At 37.9% G+C, this 25,412-nt stretch overlaps 1 protein-coding gene and 1 non-coding gene across 25 annotated transcripts in view; both read left to right on the top strand.

Annotated features, from left to right (window-relative positions):
* LCORL (ligand dependent nuclear receptor corepressor like) overlaps positions 1–25,412 on the top strand; it is a 216,165-nt gene that overhangs the window by 36,871 nt on the left and 153,882 nt on the right. The gene's annotated exons all lie outside the window — the stretch shown is intronic.
* LOC127490480 (U1 spliceosomal RNA) lies at positions 21,015–21,175 on the top strand. The gene has a single exon (XR_007918427.1). It is a non-coding gene; the product is annotated as a U1 spliceosomal RNA (small nuclear RNA).

Genomic DNA, 25,412 nt, shown 5'->3' with positions numbered 1-25,412 from the left:
TTTTAAAGAGGTAATTAGAATTAGATAATTAGGGTAGGCTCTCATGATTAAATGTTGGTAGCTTTAGAAGTAAAGAGGGGCCAGCGCTGTGGCTCCCTTGGTTAATCCTCCGCCTGTGTCACCGGCATCCCATATGGGCGCCGGGTTCTAGTCCCAGTTGCTCCTCTTCTAGTCCAGCTCTCTGCTGTGGCCCGGGAGGGCAGTGGAGGATGGCCCAAGTGCTTGGGCTCCTGCACCTGCATGGGAGATCAGGAGGAAGCACCTGGCTCCTGGCTTCAGATCAGCGCAGTGCCAGCCATAGCGGCCATTTGGGGAGTGAACCAACGGAAGGAAGACCTTTCTCTCTGTCTCTCTCTAACTATGACTCTACCTGTCAAAAAAATAAATAAATAAAGAGAGAATGAGACGGGCACTGTGCCATAGCAGGTAAAGCTGCCTCCTGTGATGCTAGCATCCCATATGGGTACCTGTTATCTCGGCTGTTCCACTTCCCATCCAGCTCCCTGCTAGTGGCCTGGGAAAAACCATGGAAGATGGCTCAAGTGTTTAGGTCCCTACCACCCATGTGGGAGACCTAGTTGAAGCTCTTGGGTTCATTCTGGAGAATGAACCAGCAGATAGGAGCTAGTGCTCGCTTACTCTCTCACTTTCGCTCTCGCTCTATTTCTATGAAACTCTGACTTCCAAAGTAAATACATAAATAAATCTTTAAAAGAGAGAGAGAATAGCAGATCTAAGTGCTCCCTGGCTTTTGACATTTGATGATCTGTGTTACTTGGCAGCATTGTCAGCAAAATTACCCTCACTCTGACCAAAATAGTGAGCTAGAGCAAACCCCTTTTCTAATTTAATCAGGCTGTGATATTAAGTTGTAAGTGATAGAAAATGAGTTAGACGCATATAATTCTGCAAGGTGCCGTCAGCATCTCAACATTATGACAGGCTCCAGGGCTCAAACTGTCTAGGTAGAACACCCACAGGCAACTGGCTCTGGAAAGGTTTCAGCTTCTCCGTGGATGGGACAGGCTAGCAAAGTGGAGTGAATCCTCCCTGTGTGCTGAGACTGTGGGAACTCTGTGACTACAAGAGAAGGTGCAGGATGTAGCTGGGTTGTTGAGCAATCACTGTGCACGGATTCACACATTCAGAGCTCCCTGATTGCCTGGGGTGAGTCATTGCAGTGAGATCAATGTTCACACTGAGGAATGCACAAATGCTTTGTGTAGTTCATACAGAGCGTGGATGAATATTGTACCTACTGAGGTCTAATACCACGGCATTGACCACCTTGGAAGAGAGGATATGAGGGTGTAATTACACCAACAGAGGTGACCACACCCCTACTTTCTGTTAACAAGAGGAGATCTACCACACCCAACTTGGATATTACCCTGGATACTCATCCCACCTTGGAGCTCTGACTTAAAGCTCCCAGGCCACACCCAGCACACATCTCTGGATGTTCACTGAAGAGAGCAGCCACTCCACTAAGCCACAGAGGAATAATTCAAAGATAAAAGACACCAGAGAAAGAAACCAATAAATATCTCCACAGATGCCTAAAAATAAATACAGGAATTCAAGAAACAAGAATAAGCAAGACAACATGACTCCCCCAAGGAACACAACAATACTTCAATATTAGAATGTGAATATGAAGAGATTGATGAAATGCCTGAAATGGAATTCAAAAGATTAACCATAGGATTACTCAAAAGCAAAGAGAAGCAAATTCACAAATTAAAGAATTCCATATATGACATGAATGAAAAATTTTCCCATGAAATTGAGATTTTGAAGAGAAAATGAAATATTAGAAATGAAAAATTCAGTATGTCAAATAAACACAGTGGAAAGCCTTAAGAACAGACTTGGTGAGGCAGAAGAGACAATATGTAGGATTGAAGAGACAATATCTAGGCTTGAAGACACATCTTTGGAAATTTTTCAGTCAGACCAAAATAAGGAAATTAGAAATAGAAAAATCAGAAACAGTGTTAGAGATTTATGGGGTACCATCAAATGGGTCTTATGAGCTCCTGAAGGTGTGGAAAGAGAAAATGGACTATAAGGCCTGTTTAGTGAAATAATCATAGAAAATTCCCCAATTTGAAGAAAGAAAAGGATGTCCAACTACAGGAAACACAATATAGAACTTCTAATAGATACGACCAGAAAAGATCTTTACCTCAATACACAGTAGTCAAACTTTCCACAGTAAAACAAAGAAAAGATTCTAAAATGTGCATAAAAGAAATGTCAGATTACTTTCAGACAATCTCCAGTTAGACTAATAGCTGACTTATCATCAGAAACTCTACAGGCTACAAGAATGGAGAGACACAGTACAAATCTTAAGAGAAAATATGGTCAACCCAGAATACTGTACCCTGCAAAGCTCTCATTCATGAATGAAAGTGACATAATGACCTTCCTTAACAAAAATTGAAATGATTTGTCACCACTCACCCAGCCTTAGAAAAGATGCTTAAGGATGTATGCCACACAGAAATACAGAAGGACAGTCATTATTATGAAAAATTTGAAGGCAGAAAATCTCCCAGTAAAAGTACAAAGGAAAGGCAAATTAAAAATAGGAATATTTATGGAAAAATGGCAGGGCAAAGTCATTACTTATCTAATCACCTTTAATGTAAATGGCCTAAATTCTCCAATTAAAAGATAACAAACTAGGTGAATGGATTAAAAAATAAAACGCATCTGTTTGCTACCTACAAGAAAAACACCTCACCAACAAAGATACATGCAGACTGAAAGCGAAAGGATGGAAAAAGATATTCGATGCTAGTAAAAAGTAGACAGGAGCAGGTTTAGCTAACCTAATATCAGACAAAATTAACATAAAAATAATTAAAAGAGGGGCCAGCGCCGCGGCTCAATAGGCTAATCCTCCGCCTAGCGGCGCCAGCACACCGGGTTCTAGTCCCGGTCAGGGCGCCGGATTCTGTCCCGGTTGCCCCTCTTCCAGGCCAGCTCTCTGCTGTGGCCAGGGAGTGCAGTGGAGGATGGCCCAAGTTTTTGGGCACTGCACCCCATGGGAGACCAGGATAAGTACCTGGCTCCTTCCATCGGATCAGCGCAGTGCGCCGGCTGTGGCGGCCATTGGAGGGTGAACCAACAGCAAAGGAAGACCTTTCTCTCTCTCTCTCTCTCTCTCTCACTGTCCACTCTGGCTGTAAAAAAATAAAAAAATAAAAAAAAAATACATTTCTATACATTAAGTAAAGATTTCAACAGTTTGCACCTCCATAGAAACACAAAGCGAAATATACTGTTTGAGTACTCATTATAGCATTAAGTCTCAATGTACAGCACATTAAGGACAGAGATCCTACATGAGGAGTAAGTGCACAGTGACTCCTGTTGTTGACTTTACAAATTGACACTCCTGTTTATGGCATCAGTAATCTCCCTATGCACCAGTCATGAGTTTCCAAGGTTATGGAAGCCTTTTGAGTTCACCGACTCTTATCTTGTTTAGACAAGGTCATATTCAAAGTGTTTCTATGGGGGTGCAAACTGTTGAAATCTTTACTTAATGTATACTAAACTGATCTTCTGTAAAAAAAAAAAAAAAAAAAAAGAAATTATCAATTCCCAACTTGACTCTCACTGGGATTAAACATGACAATAGGTCTGATCTGATTTCATCATCATTTAAAAAATCATCTATTATTTTTCACTTTATGTTTGTGTGGGAGCAAACTGTTGAAATCTTTACTTAATGTATGCTAAACTGATCTTCTGTATATAAAGAGAATCGAAAATGAATCCTCATGTGAATGGAAGGGGAGAGGGAGTGGGAAAGGGGAGGGATGCGGGTGGGAGAGACGATATGGGGGAGAAGCCATTGTAATCCATAAGCTGTACTTTGGAAATTTATATTCATTAAATAAAAGTTAATTATTTTTTTAGAAATGTATTTTTTTAAGAGATAAAGGCACTAATGATTCAGGGATAAATTCAGCAGATGTGACTATCATAAATGTATATGCACCCAATGCCATGGTGCTTGACTATTTAAAACAAATGTTAATGCATCTAAAGGGAGACATAGTTTCCAATACAATAGTAATGGAGGATTTTGAAACCCCACTTTCATCAGTGGACAGATTAACCAGACAGAAAATCAATAAACAACACTGAACCAAATGGATATAACTGTTATGTACTGAACTTTTCATCCCACCATTGTAGAATATACATTCTTACATCAGTGAGTGCATGGAACTTTCTCTAGGATAGACCCTATGCTAGGCCGTAAAGCAAGGCTCAGCAAATCCAACAAAATCAAATTCATACCATGCATCTTCTCTGACTGCAACGGTATGAAGCTGTAAATCAGCAACTCAGAAATCTTGAGAATATATGCAAACTTGAGGAGACTGAACAACATGCTCTTTAAAGAACAGTGGGCCATATAATATTCTAAAGAGGAATCAAAATTTCTGGAAACAATTAAAATGGCATTATAACACATCAAAATTTACGGGATACAGCAAGAGCAGTGGTAAAAGTAAAGTTTATAGCAGTTGGAGCCTACATCAGAAAATTGGAGGGGTTGGCACTGTGGTGTGCCAGCATCCCATATGGGCACTGGTTCGAGTCTCAGCTGCTTCACTTCCAATCCAGCTCTTTGCTATGGCCTGGGAAAGCAGAAGAAAATGGTCCAAGTCCTTGGGCCCCTGCACATGTGTGGAGATTCGGAAGAAGCTCTGGCTTCGGATCAGTGCAGCTCTGGATGTTGCATCCATCTGGGGAGTAAACCAGCAGATGGAAGACCTTGCTGTCATTCTTTCTGCCTCTCCTTTTTTCTCTTTTTGTAACTCTTTCAAATAAATCTTTAAAAAAAATAAAAAATTGGAGAGGTGCCAAATAAATGAGCTATCAGTGCATCTCAAGGACCTAGAAAAACTACAACAAACCAAACTCCAAATTAGTAGAAGTAATGACATTATTAAAATTAGAGAAGAAATAAACAAACAATAAAGGCCAGGGGTGGGGAGAAGACACAAATCAGTAAAATCAGAGATGAAAAAGGAAATGTAAAAACAGATACCACAGAAATAAAAAGAAAAATTAATAATTACTAAAGGGAGTTGTATGCCAACAAACTAGGAAATCTAGAGGAAATGAATAGATTCCTGGACACATACCATCTACCATAATAGAGTCGTGAAACACAGATAACTTAAAAGACCAATAACCAAGACAGAGATTGAATCAGTAATAAAGACCCTCCCAACAAAGAAAAGCCCAGGGCTGGATGGCTTCACTGCTGAATTCTACCAGACATTTAAAGAACTAATTCCAGTTCTCAGACTTTTCAAAACAACTGAAGGGTAGGGAATCCTTCCAAATGAGGCCAGCAACACCTTAATTCTTAAACCAGAAAAAGAAACAACAGAGAAACAGAACTGTAGACCAATATCCCAAAGGAATATAGATGCGAAAATCCTCAACAAAATAGTAGCTAATCGAATCCTACAACAAATCAGAAAGATTATCCATCTGGACAAAGTGGGATTTATTCCTGGTATGCAGAGATGGTTCATCATTTGCAAATCAATAATTGTGATAGGTGACATTAACAAACTGAAGGACAAAAACCATCTATTTCAGTAGAGGCAAAAAAAGCTTTTGATAAAAATATAGCATCCTTTCCTGATGAAAATCTTAAGCAGATTGGGCATAGAAGGAACATTTCTCAACACAATCAAGGCAATTTATGACAAACCCACAGCCAACATCTTATTGAATGGGGAAAAGTTGGAAGCATTCCCTCTAAGATCCAGAACCAGACAAGGATGCCTACTCTTCTCATTGCTGTTCAGTATAGTCCTGGAAGTTTTAGCCAGAGCAATTAGGGAAGAAGAAGAAATCAAAGGGATACAAATTGGTAAAGAGGTAGTCAAACTATCCCTGTTTGCCAATGACATGATCCTATATATAGAAGATCGAAAAGATTTCAGAGAGACTATTAGAGAGTTTGGTAAGGCCGGCGCCATGGCTCACTAGGCTAATCCTCCGCCTGCAGCACTGGCACCCCGGGTTCTAGTCCCGGTTGCTCCTCTTCCAGTCCAACTCTCTGCTGTGTCTGGTGAAGGCAGTGGAAGATGGCCCAAGTGCTTGGGCCCTGCCCCCACGTGGGAGGCCAGGAGGAAGCACCTGGCTCCTGGCTTCAGATCCATGCAGCGTGCTGGCTGTAGCAGCCATTAGGAGAGAGAATCAACGGAAGGAAGACCTTTCTCTCTGTTTCTCTCTCTCTCTCACTGTCTGACTCTGCCTGTCAAAAAAAAAAAAAAAAAAAGTTTGGTAAAGTAGCAGGATATAAAATTAACACAAAAATCAGTAGCCTTTGTATACATAGACAACATCATCCCTGAGAAAGATCTTCTAAGATCAATCTCATTCACAATAGCTACACAAAAAATTAAGTGCCTTGGAATAAATCTAACCAAGAAGTTAAAAATCTCTACAATGAAAATTACAAAACAGTAAAATCTTCCATGTTCTTGGATTGGAAGAATTAATATCATCAAAATGTTGATACTACCAAATGTAATTGACAGATTCAGTGCAATCACAATCAAAATACCAAAAGCATTCTTCTCAGAACTAGAAAAATGTTAAAATTCATATGGAAGCATAAGAGACACCAAATTTCTAAAGCAATCTTATACAATAAAGTAAAGCCAGAGGCATCACAATACTAGATATGATAACATATTACAGGGCAGTTTTAATCAAAACAACCTGGTACTGGAAAAAAGACATTAAGAACAATAGAACAGAATAGAAACTTCAGAAATCAATCCATGCATCTACAACCAACTTATCTTTGACAAAGGAGCTAAAATCAATCCATCAAGCAAGGACAGTTTCTTCAACAAATAGTGCTGGGAAACTGGATCTCTGCATGCAAAAGTGTGAAATAAGATGCCTACCTCACATTTTATTCAAAAATCCATTCCAAATGAATCAAGGACCTAATTCTATGACCAGATATAATAAAATTACTAGAGAACTTTGGGGAAAATCTGTAAGACAATGCCATAGGGAAATACTTCTTGGAAAGTACCCCAGAAGCATAGGCAGTCAAAACCCAAATTGACACATGGGATGGCTTCAAGCTAAAAAGCTTTCGTACTGTAAAGGAAACACTTCAGCAAATTGAAGAGGCAACTGACAGAATGGGAGAAAATATTTGCAAAGTATAAAACTGATAAAGGAATAATATCCAGAATCTATAAAGAGATCAAGAAATCCAATAGCAACAAAGCAAACAATCCAGTTAAGAAATGGGCAAAGTAATCAACATGCATTTTTCAAGAAAGGAAATTAAAATGGCCAACATATACATTTAAAAAACAAACAAGCAAAAAAATTCAGCTATACTAGCCATCAGAGTAAGGTAAATCAAAACCACAATGAGGTTTTACCTCACTCCAGTTAGAATGGCTGTCATACAGAAATCAACAAACAATAAATGCTGGCAAGAATGTGGGGGGAAAGGAACCCTAATACACTATTGGTGGGAATATAAACTGGTTCAGCCACTGTGGAAGACAGCATGGGGACGCCTCAGAAATCTGAATATAGACCTATATGACCCAGTCATCCCACTCCTCAGAATTTACCCAAAGGAAATGAAATCAGCATATGAAAGAGTGATCTGTACTCCCATGTTCATTGCAGCTGAGTTCACAATAGCTGATATGGAATCAACCCAGATGTCCATCAACTGAAGATTGGATACTGAAATTATGGTGTGTATACACACACACACACACACACACAAAATCTGTGAGTGAAATTGACACTCTGAGATGTAATGATTGTTCTCTTTTTTTTCCTGGAGCCCTTTTTTCATAGAAAGCTTTTATTTAATAAATATAAATTTCATAAGTACAACTTTGGGACTATAGCAGTTCTTCCCCTCCATACCCACCCTCCCACCCCCAAACCATCCTACCTCCCACTCCCTCCCCCATCCCATTCTTCATTAAGATTCATTTGTAATTATCTTTGTATACGGAAGATCAACTGTATACTAAGTAAAGATTTCAGCAGTTTGCACCCACTTAGACACACACAGTATAAAGTACTGTTTGAAGACTAGTTTTACTATTAATTCTCATAGTACAATGATTGTTTATAGCCCTTGTCTTTACTGTTGCGGAACAGTGCTTTTTTTCTTTTTTACTATTTGTTAAACTCTTTACTTGAGGAACAGTGCTTTTTTTCTTCTGAACTATTTGTTGAACTCTATTTAGTGCAGGGATAATCTCCTGAGTATAAAGTAAACTGAAAATGTATCTTTGTAAAAATTAACAATGGGAAAAGAGTGGGGTGAGGAAGAAGGGAGGGAGAATAGGATGGAAAGTATCACTGTGTTCCTGAATCTGTATATAGGAAATGCATGAAATTTATATACCTTAAATAAAATTTAAAAATATGCATCATTGATACAAGACATGTGGACAACTTTTCATGTTCTTATTTGCTGTCCATATGTTGTCTTTGGTGGTATGTCTGATTCTTTTGCCCTTTTAAAAATGTGAGTACTTTTCATTGTCTTTTTTAACTGCTGCATAAGTGAATACATATTTATTAGTTCACATGTTATCTCATTACATGTATACACTGTGTAATGTTTAAATCAGGGTAAATATACCTATCTGGCTTGATTGTTTTAATGTTGAGTTTTCAGAGTTCTTTGTAATATAGATACAAGTCATAATTATATGATGTGTGAAACTTCCTATGTGCTGTAAACCCAAATTATGAATTTTTACTTTTTTGGTTAATTTGGTTTTATTTGGTTATCTTGTAGAACAATTAAAAATAGGAGAAATGTCTTTTATGCTTTCCTTCATCTTGACTATTTTTTAGGAATCTTAATTTCTTTCAGTAGGTACAGATGACTGGCGACATGTCTTTTAGCTGAATATACTTTAATATTACTTGTGGTTCAGATCTGGTGATAATGAACTGTTTTTGTTTAGTTGAAATTCTTCATTTTTCTATCTTTTTTAAAGATTTATTCATTTATTTAAAATGCAGAGTTATTATTCATTTATTTAAAAGGCAGAGCTGGGCTGATCTAAAGCCTGGAACCAGGAGCTTCTCAGTCTCCCACATGGGTGTAGGGGCCTAAGGACTTGGGCCATCTTCCGCTGCTTTCTTAGGCACATTAGCAAGGAGCTGGATTGGAAGTTGAGCATCCAGGACTTGCTTGCCGGTACTGCATGAGGCAGCTTTATCCACTGCACCACAGTGCCAGTCTCTCCCTATCATGTTTTTTTCTGGTCATAAAATTCTGGGCTGATAATTTGTTCCTTTAAGCATTTCAAAGGTGCTATGGATTTGTGACTGGCATAATTTTGGATGTGAAATGTGCTTTAAATTCTTTATTCTTATATATGTAATTTGCCTTTTTTTCTTTGTATTCTAGATTTTAAGTGTTCATTTCACCTGGCTACCTCTGAGTTTCTTGGATCTATGGTGTGAAGTCTTTTCATTACTTTTATTATATCCTCAGCTATTATCTTTTTAAAGATATTTCTTCTGTACCATTGTTTTTCCATTTGGGATTCCAGTTACATTTGTGTTAGACAAGTTGATACTGTGAGAAATTCTTGTTTTTCTTTCCACTTTATTTTTTCTCTTAAACTCTTTTGCTTTAGTTTGAGTACATTTTGTTGATCTATTTTCAAGTTCATTGATTCTTTGCTTATATTGACAGTACTAGAGAACCCACAGATAAGTTTCTTCATTTTTATTTCTAGAATTTCCATTTTACAGTTTCTTATAGTTTCTTTCTGTTGGCATTCTCCAGGTATGTATGTGTGTGTATGTGTATACACACACATATATGCCTATTGCTCTGTTTTCCACTAGTGGTGTGAACATAATAATCATAGTTAATTTTAAGTCCCTTGCTGATATCTGTGCAATACCTGGATATAGTTCTCTTAATTTCTTGGTTCCTTGATAGATCTTATTTTTTCTTATGTGTGATTTTTGAATACTTGTCACAATATGTGGAACAGCAAATGCTGAGGTAAATAGCATTTATGTCTGAAAATTGGCATACCTCTTCTGCTTGGCTATTAGTTTTAAGTGTTGAGCTTATCTAGTCAGGAGTTGAATTGGGTTTGAATTTGTTGGTACTGTAGTTAACTTTAGTTACCTTCAGTAGCTTCAAACTCCCATGCTATTAACTTTGTTGTTCAGGTGGGGATTGTTTTCCTAAGGTTTTTTTTTTTCCCCCAGTGTTCCATTCCACTTAGAATTCTTTTTAAACTATTGAAATACAGTAGATACAACAAGAAATGCACATCAATATGTAGGTAAATGAGTTTTTGGTCCTCTAATTGCATTCATAACCAACATCCAAATAAAGAACAACACATTAGTACCCCAAGATTCCTCACTATTTCTCCTCAGATGTCTTTTTCTGTCAGCAAGAAGAATATATTGTCATTTACATAGTATAAATCAATGAAGCAATATTTATAACTATTTTCCTAATTATATGGCATACAATTTTTATTCTCTATATATTAACTACTACAAATACAGAGATTACATGCAGTATTTTTCTTTTTGAATCTGGCTTATTTCACTTAGCATCATGGTCTCCAGTTGCATCCATCTTGTTGCAGATGTCAGGGTTTCAGTCTTTTTTATGGCTTTGTAATATAACATCATGTTTATATACCACATTTTCTTTGCCCAGTCAACAATTGGTAGACATGTGGGCTGATCCCATATTTTATCTATTGTGACTTGAGCTGCTATAAACATGGGAGTGCAGGTAACTCTATAATACGCTGATTTCATTTCCTTTGGATATATTCCCAGGAGTGGGATAGCTGGGTCCTTTGATAGATCTATTTCTAGCTTTCTGAGGAATCTCCTTACTGTCTTCCATAATGTTTACATAAGTTTCCATCATCACCAACAGTGCATTTAGGGTACCTCTTTCTCTACCTCCTCATCAGCATTTGTTATTTTTTTAATTTTTGGATAATAGCCTTCTATTTGGGATGAAGTAATACTTTATTGCTTTTGATTTGCGTTTCCCCAATGGCTAGTGAACCTGAGCATCTTTCTTGTATCTGTTGGCCCTTTGTATTTCATTATTTCAAAAATGCCTGTTCATATCCTTTGTTCATTTTTCGGTTGGATTGTATGTTTTGTTGTTTGGGTTACCTGAGCTCCTTATATACTCTGGATATTATTTTATCTGTGTGGTTTGCAAATATTTTCCCTCATTCTGTCAGTTGCCTCTTCACTTTGAGTATTCTTTCCTTCATTGTGCAGAAGCTTCTTAGCCTAATGTAATTCAATTCATCTATTTTTCCTTTTATTGCCTGTGTTCCTGGGGTTTTATCTAAGAAGTCTTTGCCTATTCCAATGTCTTACAGTGTTTTGCCTGTGTTTTCCTCTAGTAATTTTAGGCCTTAAGATTAGATCGAAAGTTGATTTTTGTATAGAGTATAAGGTAGGGGTCTTTGTGTCAAACACATGTCGATTTCCAATTTTCCCAGCATCATTTGCTGAAGAGACTGTCCTTTCTCCATGAAATGATTTTTGCTTCTTTGTCAAAGATCATGTTAGTTGCATATATGTGGGTTAATTTCTGGGGTTTCTATTCTGTTCTGTTTGTTTACATGTCTAGTTTTGTGGCAGTGCAAGACTGTTTTGATTATAGCAATCCTGTAGTATGTCTTGAAATATGGTATTGTTATGTTTCCAGCTTTGTCTTTATTGTTCAGATTGCTTTGACTATTTGTGTTCTTTTGTGTTTCCAGGTGATTTTTAGTATTTTTTTTTTCCAGATTTGTGAAGAAAGACTGTTATTTTGATTGGATCACATTGATTTTATAAATTGCTTTAGATTGCTTTGGGTAATATGGACATTGTGGTGATTTTAATTTTTTCAATCCATTAACATGAAAGATTTTTTTTATTTTTTTGTGTGTCTTGTTTCTTTTTTTAATTTTAGTTTTTTTTAATCTTTAGTTTTCATTGTAGAGATCTTTTGTATCTTTGGTTAAATTTATCCCAAGGTATTTAATTTTTTTTTTCTGCAGCTGTTGTGGATGGGACTGATATTTCGAATTGTTTTGCAGCCAGAGCATTGTTGGTGTAAAGGAATGCTGTTATTTTTTAAAAACTTTTATTTAGTAAATATAAATTTCCAAAGTACAGCTTATGGATTACAGTGGTTTTTCCCTCCCCCATAACTTCCCTCCCACCTGCACCCCTCCCATCTCCCACTCCCTTTCCCATTCCATTCACATCAAGATTCATTTTCAATTATCTTTATATACAGAAGATCAACTTAGTATATATTATGTAAAGATTTCAACAGTTTGCACCCACACAGAAACACAAAGTGTAAAGTACTGTTTGAGTACTAGTTATAGCATTAATTCACATTGAACAACACAGTAGGGACAGAGATCCAACATGCAGAGTAAGTGTACAGGGACTCCTGTTGTTGACTTAACAAATTGACACTCTTGTTTATGGTGTCAGTAATCACCCTAGGCTCTTGTCATGAGGAATGCTGTTAATTTTTGTGTATTGATTTTATATTTGCTACTTTGCTGACTTCTCTTTTGAGTTCTAATCATCTCTACATGAGGTCTTTTTGTTCCCTCTGTATAAAGGATCATGTCATCTGCAAACAGGGATTGTTTTACTTCCTGCATTCCCATTTGTATCCTTTTGATACCCATTTCTTGCCTAATGGCTCAGGCTAAAACTTAAGAACTAGATTGAATAATGTGGTGAAAATATGCATCCTTGTCTGGTTCTGGATCTTAGTAGAAATTCTTCCAGCTTTCCCTCATTCAGTATGATGTTGGCTGTGGGTTTGTCATGTATTATTGTGTCATGTATTATTGCCTTTACTGAGTTTAGGTATGTTCCTTTCTTTCTCTCTCTTTTTTTTTTTTTTTTTTTTTTTTTTTTGGACAGGCAGAGCTAGACAGAGAGAGAGACAGAGAGAGAGAAAGGTCTTCCTTTTTTCCATTGGTTCACCCTGCAGATGGCCGCTTCGGCCGGCGCGCTGTGCCAATTCGAAGCCAGGAGCCAGGTGCTTTCTCCTGGTCTCCCATGTGGGTGCAGGGCCCATGCACTTGGGCTATCCTCCACTGCACTCCCGGGCCACAGCAGAGAGCTGGACTGGAAGAGGATCAACCGGGACAGAGCCGGCGCCCCAACCAGGACTAGAACCTGGAGTGCCAGTGCGGCAGGCAGAGGATTAGCCTATTGAGCCGTGGCGCCAGCCTCTTTCTTAGTTTTTTGTTGTTTAAAGGTTTTTTTTTTTTTTTTTCATGAAAATATGTTGTATTTTATATTTTATCAAGTGCTCTCTTGGTATCTATTGAAATATTCATATGGTTATAATTCTCTTTTTTGGTTATGTCTTTCTCTACTTTTGGAATTAAGGTGATGCTGACTTTGTAAAATGAGTTTGGAAGAGTTGCCTCTCTTTCAGTTGTTTTGGATACTTCAAGGAGAATAATTCAGGGTAATAGAACTTCCTTAAAAGTTTGACAGAATTCAGCAGTGAAGCCATCCAGTTTTGGGGATTTTCTTTTTTGGAAGGCTTTTTAATACTCATTCAGTGTTGGTCTTGGTTATTGGTCTGTTCAGGTTTTCTATGTCTATGTGTCTCAATAATGGTAAATCATATATTGTGGTGACTCTTCCTTTTCACTGCCAGAGAATTAGGCAGGCTGCCTGCAGCCTGTCTTGGCTGAGGAGGGGAAGTGCGCTAATCGCCACTCAGCCTCCCTGAACCCAGGGGACAATCAGACGCGATGGGGAGTCGAGTGGAAGCAGGATCTCACTTTATTGTAAAGGAGGCGTTTATAAAGCTGCGGTACAGAGTGGATGCGGGCAGGGGGTGGGGTGATGTGATGCAAAAGGGTTTTAGCCAATCCTATTATACCACCTCAGTGATCATTAGGCAAAAGCTCCCTGGGGATGGGTTGTTTACCGCCAGGGATTTGAAACTTAAAGACAAGTCTTCAAACTTGAGCAGGCTTAGGAAGTTCCTCTAGTCCTCTCTGGATTCAGCCTACCCTACAATATATTAGGACATAAAACAAGTATTGACAAATTCAAAAAAAAATGAAATTATATCATGTATTTTTTCTGACCACAGTGGAATGAATCTGGAAATTGACAACAACAACAAAAAAACCTCTACAATTATACAAACAAATGGAGACTGAATGACATGTGCCTGAATGAACAGTGTGTCATAGATGAAATCAAAAACATCTCTTGAAATGAATGAAAATGAAAATACAACATATCAAAATTTATGGGATGGGGCTGGCGCTGTGGCATAGTGGGTAAAGCCACCACCTGCAGTGCAAGCATCCCATATGGGCACTGGTTTGAGTCCCAGCTGCTCCACTTACAATCCAGCTGTCTGCTATGGCCTGGGAAAGCAGTGGAGGATGGCCCAAGTCCTTGGGCCCCTGCACCCAGGTAGGAGACCCAGAAGTAGCTCCTGGTTACTGGCTTCAGATCTGGCGATTGTGGCCAATTGGGGATTGAACCAGCAGATGGAAGACCTCTCTCTCTCTCTCTCTCTCTCTTTCTCTGCCTCTTCTTCTCTCTGTGTGTAACTCTGACTTTCAAATAAATAAATCTTTAAAAAAAAAAAAAAACTTATGGGATATGGCAAAAACAGTGTTAATAGGAAAACTTAGAGCAATAAGATTGAAAGTTTTCAAATAAATGATCTAATAATGTAGCCCAAGGACCTCAAAAAGCAAGAACAAACCAAATCCAAATTAGAAGGAAAGAAATAATTAAAAAAATAGAGAAGAAATAAACAAAATAGAAATGAAAAAAAAAAAGCTATGCAAAAGATCAGTGAAATAAGGAACTTGTCTTTTTTTAAAAAAAATAAAAATCAATAAGCCATTTTCCAACTAACCAAAGACAAAAAAAAAAAGGGGGGGGGAGAAAACCCAAATTAATACAGATGAAAAAGGAGATGCTACTACTGATACCTCAGAAATACAAAGAATCATCAGGAATTATTCCAAGCAGCTATATGCCAACAAATTGGAAAATGTAGGAAAAAATGGTTAAATTTCTGGTCATATTTAGTTGCTTCACTTTAGTCTTTAGCCTTTCCTCTGCACAACCCCTTACAGAGGAACTTCTCAAGCTTTTGCCTTTTTACCTCCGGTGGATTTCTTTGGCTTGTTACTCTGTGCTAGCTGTCCTGATGGAAGACTGGGAATAAGAATATATCCGACGCCTCCTCCTCTCCCTCTCCCTCCCGCTCTCCCTCCCGCTCCGCCTTCCCCTTCCCCTCCTTTTTAAGGTGCCTGGCATAGAACAGCAAACCATGTCACTCCAAGAGCATAAGTGAATGAGGCCCGCTGTGACTGAAGTAAAAACAATTCTATCCCATTGGGAGGAGCAGAGAACTTCTCTCTGTTGGTTCACTCCCTCAAATGGCTGCAACAGGCATAGCTGAGCCAGGCCAAAGTTGAGAGCTTGGAACTTCATTCAGGTCTCCTTGGGTGAGTAGCAGGGGCCAAAGCACCTGGACCATCTTCCTCTGCCTTCCCAGGCACATTAGCAGGAAGCAGGGTAGGAAGCTGAGACAAACTGGCATTCCAGTATGGGATACCTGCATCACAAACAGCAGCTCAACCCTCTGCACCATAATGCTTGCCCCAAGAATTTCTCTCTTATCATGATTTATCCTTGGTTTTTGGCAGACTTTCTGTCCCTGGGTCTTTGAGATGTATTTATCTCAGTGATTCTGCCCTTTTCCTTGCTATAGGACACATCTAATGGTCTAGGTCCAGAAATGTTTTCTTGTTCCTCCCAATGGGACAGAATTGTTTTACTAAAGTCACAGTGGGTCTCACTTTTGCTCTTGGAGTGACATGGTTTGCTGTTCTATGCCAGGCAGCTTAAAGCATTTGCTCCTTAAGGGAAAAGAGATTAGACAGGGTTTATGCTTTTCCCACAATATCAGTCTATTCTTTTATGCCTGTGTCACTAAGAGAGACATTCTTCTACTTTTTCTAATCTGCTGTTGGTAATGTCCAAAGTAAAGAGCCCATGTGTGGCTATCTCCAGAGTTCAGTGGTTCTATATGCTGCACTAGTCCACACTTTCCCTTAAGCAATTTGTTAAAAATTTCAGATGAATTCTTCTTACTCATTTGTGTGATGGCTTTACCTCTTCCCATTGGCTGTGACAAATGAGTCAGTTTTCATATACTAAGTTAGTGTAAACCTAAGCTTTCCTGTGGATTTAAGAAAAGTTATGCTTTTTTTTTAATAGGTTATCCAGACTTTTCTTGTTAGAATGGAAATAATATTCTTTTTAGCCATATATTCTAGATGAATGTGGACCATACTTTTAACAAATGATCTCCAAATTTGGTTTCTATTCTGTCTATGGGATAGAGGAAGAAAATTCTAAATGCCTTGAATACTTTTTTTTACAAATACTTTTTTTTACAAAAAAATATTATTAAACTTACTTAGTATAGAGTTTAATACTGGTTCATTTTCAGAAGGTCCAATCTCATTTATGTGACTTGAAATGATGGAAAGCAGTCCTTTCCTTTATGCAATCACTTTCAAAATTTTGGCATTTGTCACTTCAAGTGTGTTTTTCACTGCATTGTCACCCAGTTTTAACTAAAATAGTGTTTACATAGACACCACACATTAAAGTTAATGCTAAAATGTAAGCACAAATAAACAAGAAAATTTCAGTCTTCCATCCGCTGGTTCACTCCCCAGATGGCTGCAATGGCCGGAAGTGGGCCAATCTGAAGCCAGGAGCCAAGAGCATCTTCCGGATTTCCCATGTGGGTGCAGAGGCTCAAGGACTTGAGCCATCTTTTACTGCTTTCCCAGGCCACAGCAGAAAGCTGAATTGGAAGTGGAGAAGCTGGGACTTGAAATGGCTTCCATATGGAATGCTGGAACTATGGGTGGCAGCTTTACCCGCTAAGCCACAATGCCACCCCTTCATCCCGCTTTTTAAAGGCATAGGCCCAGTAGTGTTTTTGTTTGTTTGTTTGTTTTTACGATTTATCTATTTTACTTGAAAGGTAGAGTTACAGAGAGGGATAGGCAGAAGAGGAGAGAGCGAGCAAGAACGAGAGTGAGAATGAGAGAGAGAGGTCTTTAGCTGCTGACTCACTCCCCAAATGGCTGCAACCGCTGGAGCTTGGCCGGTCTGAAACCAGGAGCCTGGAGCTTCTTCTGAGTCTCCCACATAGGTTCAGGTTCCCAAAGACTTGGGCCATCTTCTGCTTTCCCAGGCACATTAACAGGGACCTGTATTGGAAATGGAGCAGCTGGGACTCGAACCTGCACCCATATGGGGTGCTGGTGCTGCAGGTGGCGGCTTGGCCTGATATGCCAGAGCGCTGGCAGAAAGCAGAGCAATTCTGATCATATTTGAAAATAGAACCCCAAAATCAAATTTATCAAGGTGGCAATTTAAGTGAATATAGCCGTAACCGTTAATAATGAACCTCACCCTTAGTGCATATGTTGTTACAGTGGGCAAAATTCTAAGATGGCCCTCAAAATCCCGCTCTGTACCTTTGCCTTGTGATTAATAAAGGTGGCCTGTAGGAATTAAGGGTAGCTCTTGGCTGATGGCAAGGAAATAACAGCCCCTGTTCTGTAACCATAAGAAAATAATTTTTTTTTTTTTGACAGGCAGAGTGGACAGTGAGAGAGAGAGACAGAGAGAAGGGTCTTCCTTTTGCCATTGGTTCACCCTCCAATGGCCACTGCGGCCGATGCACTGCAGCTGGCGCATCACACTGATCCGAAGGCAGGAGCCAGGTGCTTCTCCTGGTCTCCCATGCGGGTGCAGGGCCCAAACACTTGGGCCATCCTCCACTGCATTCCTGGGCCATAGCAGAGAGCTGGCCTGGAAGAGGGGCAACTGGGACAGAATCCAGCACCCTGACCGGAACTAGAACCCGGTGTGCCGGCGCCACAGGTGGAGGATTAGCCTATTGAGCCACAGCGCCGGCCAAGAAAATAAATTCTCAAGAATGGATTTGGAAACAGATTATTTTTCTCAGTGCCCTACATGAGAACTCATCTTGGTCCATATTTTTATTCTAGTTTTATTATACACTGAACGGAACCAGCCTCATTGTGCCAGGCTTCTAAGGAAGTTCCTAAAGAACTGAATGAATGAATTGGTGATACATTAAATCACTAGGTGTGTGATCTTTTGTTATGCAGGAACCAGTAAGCGATACACATGCTTTGATCCACTAATGATTACTATAAAGAAGACTTAAGTAATATGAAAACATTTAAAATATTTTTAATTTCATCTTATTTTCTTTTTATATATTTTCTTTATATACACAAGCATACTTATGCGCATATAGATATTGAGAGTACATAATCATTCACACGTTTGCTGATTGGCAGTTTAGTTTCCAGAAGTTTGGAAGATATTTCTATGGACCCTGTATGTAGAATTCTTTAATATATGAAATCTTAAAGCTCTGTTGTAACTCGGTATCTTCTATTAGTTTTACTCAATACATTTTTTTAGATATCATTGAAACCTCTAATCCTTGATACTGCCCATCTTTTCCCATGTGCTCAGTAAACAAGTTCTATTACTCTGGACCAAAAGAAAATAAAAATAGATGCCACAGGAGAAAACTTTTATTCTCTGATAAAGATATGGGATGTACCAAAAATCTATAGAAGGCATTAAATATGGTTTTGAAACATTAGAGAAATTTCATTTGTAATCAGTAAAATGTCAAAAATGCTCAGTATTATCAGTTCTGTCCAATTTTAACTGAAGAGTATAGCCAAGAAAAGAAAATTAAAAAAGGAAAAGCACATGATTGAAAAGAGGAATTATACTTATGGTTTTCTAGAGGTATCTGTGAAGAAAAATACAAGAGAAAGTTTAGTAAGAATTTCGTTTAAAAGTCAGCTGCATCCATGTACACCACAGAGAAATAAGATTTTCTTTTTAAAGATTTATTTATTTGAAGACAGAGTGACACAAGAGCAGGGGAAGTAAGCACACAAGCTTCCATCTACTAGGTTACTCTCCAACTGACCTCAGTGATTGGGGTTGTTCCATATCAAAGCCAGAAGCCCAAAACTCCCAGCTGGGTGTCCCACATGGGTGGCAGGGGCCCAAGCACTTGGACCACCTTTTACTGCCTTCCCAGGTACATTAGCAGGGAGCTAAATCAAAGCAGAGAAACCAGGACTCAAACTGGTGCCACAGTTGGTGTCTTAACCTGCTGCACATAATGCTGTTCCCAAGGTTGGGTTATTTTGTTTGTTTGGGTTTTGTTGTTGTTAAGTTGACATTTTTAGTAGTCAACTAAAGCCAGCTAGACCAACTAGAATAAGGTAAAGTTTAAAAAAAATATGCTGGACTTTTATTAAGACAATCATAAAACTAAGAATATTTCAAAATGATAAAATAATTTTCCTTAACACATTATAGTGGAGAAGAATAAACCAATTTAGAGTCTAAAAAGAGATATACAAAGAAAAAGGATACATTTTACCTAAAGTTACAAACTTTTGTGCTTGAAAAGAAAAACCACAGACTGAGAGAAAATATTTGCAGATAATATCGCTTAAGGGATTTATAACCACAAAAAAACTTAATGATGAAACGATAGATAACTTAAAAATGGGCCAAAGATTTGAATAGATGTTCCACTAAAGAACATGTATGAATTGCCAATAAGTACATGAAAAGATTGTGCAACATCATTAATCACTAGGGAGCTGGGATGACACTTTGCACCCACTATGATGGCTACAATTTAAAAAGACTAAGTGTTGATAAGGGTGTTAAGAAATCTATAATGTTAATGTAAAATGATGCATCCACTTTACAAGAGTTTGGCAGTTTCTCAAATAATAAACAATTTCCATATGATTTAGTAGTTCTTTTTCTGTGTACTTGTATAGAAAAAGATATATTCCACTCAAAGACTTGGATACAAATGTGCATTGTAGCATTATTCACAGTATCCAAAGAATAGAAACTAACCCAAAGTTCCAAGAGATGGAAACTAGATAAACAAATGTGGAATATCCAAACAATAAAATACTATTCAGCAATAACAAGGATTTAAGTACTAATATATGCTATAACATAGGTAAACCTCAAAGATGTTATGCTCAGTGAAAGATGCTAGATAAAGAGCACAACTGATGTGATTCTAGTTCTATGTAATATCCAGAAAAGATAAATCGATAGACAGAAAATAGTTGAATTATGTGGTAGCAAATTATACCAACAAAAATTACTGATTAAAAAGTATAGCCCCACATATATTTTGATATTTCATGAGTAATAAAGGTGGCCTTCTAATCAATTTAATAGAAAGTTGCTAGTATAAAAATTGTTTTGTCATATTATTTTCATAAAAATGAATTTCAGTGGATTAAATAAACTACATGTGAAAGCCAAAGGCATACATATACACATGTGAAATGATTACCTTTGAATTTCAGAAATGCACGAACTATAAAACAAGGTGCAAACAAAATGTTTTATTTTGGTACATCAAAACAAATTTTAAAATCTCTGAGAACAAAATGAAAGGCCAGGTGTAACTGAGGAATGTTTGCAACTTACGAACTTAAAATTTACTACCCAGAATACAAAAACACTATAATTAAATTTTTAAAAGGGCTAACAGTCTAGTTTAAAAGCAGCCAAAAGGGAAATCTCCAAACAGAACATTTGAAAATATGCTAAGCCTCACTAATAATCAGGGATCAGCAGATTAAAGTAATATATCATTTCATATTCATGTAATAGACAAATATGAAGTCTGATAGCACCAATTGGTGACCATTTGGGAAAGCAGAACTTAAATATTGCTGATGAGATTACAAAATCATTCACGTTATAATGCAATATTAATAAAATTAAAAATGTTCCTACTTATACGGCAGTGGAGACACCATGATCATGCAGGTGATTTTTTTTCCAGGGCGAGGCTCTTTTATTGCTCTGCAGATGTGTTGACCCCTGTGATTTCCCCAAATGTGGGAAACTATTAATTTGCAGTATTGGGGAACTGCGTTTGCATGCTCCCCTAGGGGGAAAAATGTTCATACCCCAGGGTCAAGTAATTCCACATAAAAATTTCTACCTAGGAGAAACGGAGCAACTAATACTTGGAAAGGATGAGACAGTAAATGAAAGTTTTTAATGTAGCACTGTTTGTAAGTAAAAATGTGAAATGTCTTCTCTGATCTCAATAGGGAAGTGAATAACTAATGCATTTATGTAAGTGAACTTTGTAGTGCAGATGATCTGTGACTGAGGATGGTTCAACTTAGTTTCAACTTTCTCATTGTGCAAAAGCTGGATGCATTCAGTAGAAACTATATTTCAAATTTTTAATTTTTTTCTTTTCCCCAGGATAGCGGTATGGGTTTGAAACTCTTGTGCAACTGGCAGTGGCAGTGAGCTGCAGCTCCCAGTCAGTAACAGAATCATAAGAAAAAGCAGCCAATACTCTACAGTGTACTGTGTTCTAAGCTATGATGTTTGGAGGTTAGGAATATTAAATACATTTTTGATAGCAATATTTTCAATTTATGATGGGTTTAGTGAGATACAGCCCCAAAGTAAGTCAAAGAGCATCTGTATATTCAAAGGGAATGGATACGGAATTTTGATGATCTAAGGATGTTCTAAGTTTATCTAAATCAACACTTTTTTTAATTTTTAATTTTTTCCATGCAAAGTTAGACAGTAAGAGAGAGATTTATAGAGAGTGAGACAGAGACAGAGAGAAAGGTCTTCCCTCCATTGGTTTACTCCCCCAATGGCCGCTATGGCCAGCGCTGTGCCAATCCGAAGCCAGGAGCCAGGTACTTCCTCCCAGTGCAGGGACCCAAGCACTTGAGCCATCCTCCACTGCCCTCCTGGGCCACAGCAGAAAGCTGGTCCGGAAGAGGAACAACTGGGACTAGTACCCGGTGCCCCAACCAGGACTAGAACCTGGGGTGCAGGTGCCATAGGCGGAGGATTAGTCAAGTGAGCCATGTACCAGCCATCTTTCTTTTTTTATAAAGATTTTTATTTATCTAAGAGGTAGAGTTACAATGAGAGGGAGAGACAGAGAGAAAGGTCTTCCCTCCGCGGGTTCACTCTCCGAATGGCCGCAGTGGCCAGAACTGCGCCAATCCAAAGCCAGGAGCCAGAAGCTTCCTCCCGGTCTCTCATGTGGGTGCATGGGCTCAAGGACTTGGGCCATCCTTTACTGCTTTCCCAGACCACGGCAGAGAGCTGGATTGGAAGAGGAGCAGATGGGACTAGAACCGGGGCCCATATGGGATTCCCCGGCACTGCAGGAGGAGGATTAACCTATTGCACCATGGAGCCAGCCCCATAAATTAACACTTCTGAAAACAATGGAAAATATTAGATTAAAAAATAAATATTAAAAGCAATGAAGAACTGAAAAGGCAATTGAGATTACGAGGCTAAATTTAAAGATTTGTTGAAAATAAGACATAAATTACTGCCTGAGCTTCAAATCATGTTAATACCATATGTTTGTGCTCTTTTGACTGATTAAGCAAGAATATCACAGTTCAAACACCAGGACTTGTCCCAGTATATATCTTACGAGAGGTTATCTTAAGCTCTAGCATCAAAGGGTCAAGCCTTCAGGGGAAAAGCAAGTGGATCTAAATCATCCTTCCCACATTCCCAGAAGTTTCTCTTGACACAATGATCAGAGCAAGCAAAAAAACAGTAAAGAGGGAAAACTATTCTACAGATGGGCCCTATAGAAGATCTGCAAAGTTAGTTTGAAACATACTTTGATTTTTCTGTTATCACAAATACCATATATGAGTTTATTGACTTAAGACAGCACAAATTTATCATCCAGTGGTTCTGGAGGTCAGAAATCTGAAATGGATCTCACTGGGCTGATATCAGGCTATTGGAACAGCTGTATTTTTTAAAGGCTCAGGTCAGAATGTGTTTTCTTGCATTTTCCAGCTTTTAGAGGGTTCCAGTATTAAGGGATTGTGGTCTTCCTTTCATTTTCAAGTACATCCGTGGCCATTTCTCATAGTGCCGTATCTCTGACTCTTCTGCCTCCTTTCCAAATTAAGGACCCTGTGTTACCTTAGATCCACTGAGATAATCTTATTTTAAAGTCAGCTGATTAGCAAACTTAATTCCTTCTGTAATCTTAATTCCCCCTTGCCATATATATGAATATAATTCATTCGCAAGTACTGAGTTGCCATATATATGAATATAAATGAATATAATTCATTCGCAAGTACTGAGTATTGGAACTCTCTGAAAGAGGTTATATGTATCCTAGTCCTTAGGGAGTCTAATCTTTTGAAGGCAAAATTCAGAAGATACTTAATAAATAAGCTAGACAAGAACCATCAAACAGTGGGAACAAACTTATACAATATAAGGTGTTGGAATTGTCAGCTATTGCTGTAAAAACCTTTGTAAATACTGATTTTACAAATTTAAAACTATTTCATATTTAAAGAAATAAATTACAAACATTACAAAAACCATTATTAGTTTTATTAACTATTAAAATGTTACATATTTGAAAAACAATGGAATTGTTAAAACTGTCAATGTTAGGTCAGAGAATGAACTTCCATATGACTATGAGGAAGTAATACAATTTGGCTTTATTTTCTGTTGTCTATAGATAAGAAACTACATCATATACAGTTCTTATAGAAATTTGTAGAGATTGGAAAATGGAGCACAGGATTATGAGAAAAGAAGTTAATGATAATGGACTCTATGATGACTCCCAACGTTTTTCTGTAGATAATTTCCAAACTGAAGTAAAGGCAGAGTGGAACTAAAAAGGGCCCAGAGCTTTCACTGCCTTGAGAAAACAGATCTCTGTGAGTAGGTAGAATTTGTGAGGGCAAAGAACCAGAAAAGAAGAAACAATCTGGAGAAAGAGTTCAAGGAATCAGTATGAGTTGCATAGTAATCTGATTGAAAACCAGTCCATCTATTTGTAGGATGACTCTCCACTAGTCCTGATACATAACAACTTTGATAAAGCACGTTTCTGGGATTATAATGCAAGCAGTTTCTAGAACTCACACAAGGTTGGGGATCATGCAGTTTCCTACCACCCAGAGTAAATATAATCATTGAACAGAAGAAGTATAATTGAAGTACATTGAATAAAATTCAGTGAATATCTAAGAAAGCTAAACTTAGTCATGGAAGAGCTTTTCTACTTTGGTATTAAAACTATTTTTTAAGAGTCATTTAAATACATCAACATAATTTTCGAGTTATTTAACTTTCTGAGTAAAAAATATGATGTTTTCTAAAGGAGAAAAATATCCAACACTTAGACTTTACAAACTAAATGTCTAGGACTAAAACAAAATTACTAGACATGCACAAAAGCCATTCAGAATTGCAAGAAATTCCAGTCAGGAGTAAGTAGAAGCGGAAATAATTACAGAATTAGCAGGGTAGAATGTTAAAATTGGTATTAAAATTGGTCAGTATACAGTATAACATTAAAATATACTGAAAATATTAAAATATTTAAAAAGTACAAGGATAAAATTACTGAGTACAAGAATAACAAACATAATGATGTGGAGTGTATCAAACAGAAACAAATGGTTCAACAGATAATAGTGAATCAAATAGATTTTCATATGAAAACAATGAAACATCACTCTCCCACTTTCCACAAAACAATCAAGATAAGCTATGGACCTAAATGTAAAAATTAAATTTGTAGAACTTTCAAGAGTGAATCTTTGCCTTTTTGGAGTAGAGAAGGGGTTCTTAGATCACAAAACAACCACTATGCTTGGCAGCAGAGGGTGAGGGGAGTGGATAAATTGATCTTAATCAAAATTAACTGTGTTTACCCAAGAATAAAAGTTAAGAAAGCAAGCAGGGGGAATGGCATTGTGGTGTAACAGGTAAAGCTGCTGCCTGTGATGCCCACATCCGATATGGCAACCAGTTCAAGTCCTGGCTGCTCTGCTTCTGGTCCAGCTACCTGCTGATATGCCTGGGGAAGCAGTGGAAGATGGACCAAATGCTTGCATCCCTGCACCCATGTGGGAGACCCAGAAGCTCTGGCTCCTGGCTTTGGTCTGGCCCAGCGTTGGTTGTTGAGGCAGTCTTGTGAGTGAACCAACATATGGAAGATCTCTCTTGCTCCTTCCCTCCCTTCCTCTGCATTTCAAGTGAGTAAAATAAATCCTTTTTGTAAAAAAAAAAAAAGGTAAATCATAAACCAAGAGAAATTTTAATAACATGTATCCTACAAAGAAATTGTATGC

Source organism: Oryctolagus cuniculus, chromosome 2 (genome assembly GCF_964237555.1).
Source record: "Oryctolagus cuniculus chromosome 2, mOryCun1.1, whole genome shotgun sequence".
In the NCBI taxonomy this organism is placed as follows: Eukaryota; Metazoa; Chordata; class Mammalia; order Lagomorpha; family Leporidae; genus Oryctolagus; species Oryctolagus cuniculus.
This window is presented reverse-complemented; position numbering and strand designations above follow the sequence as displayed.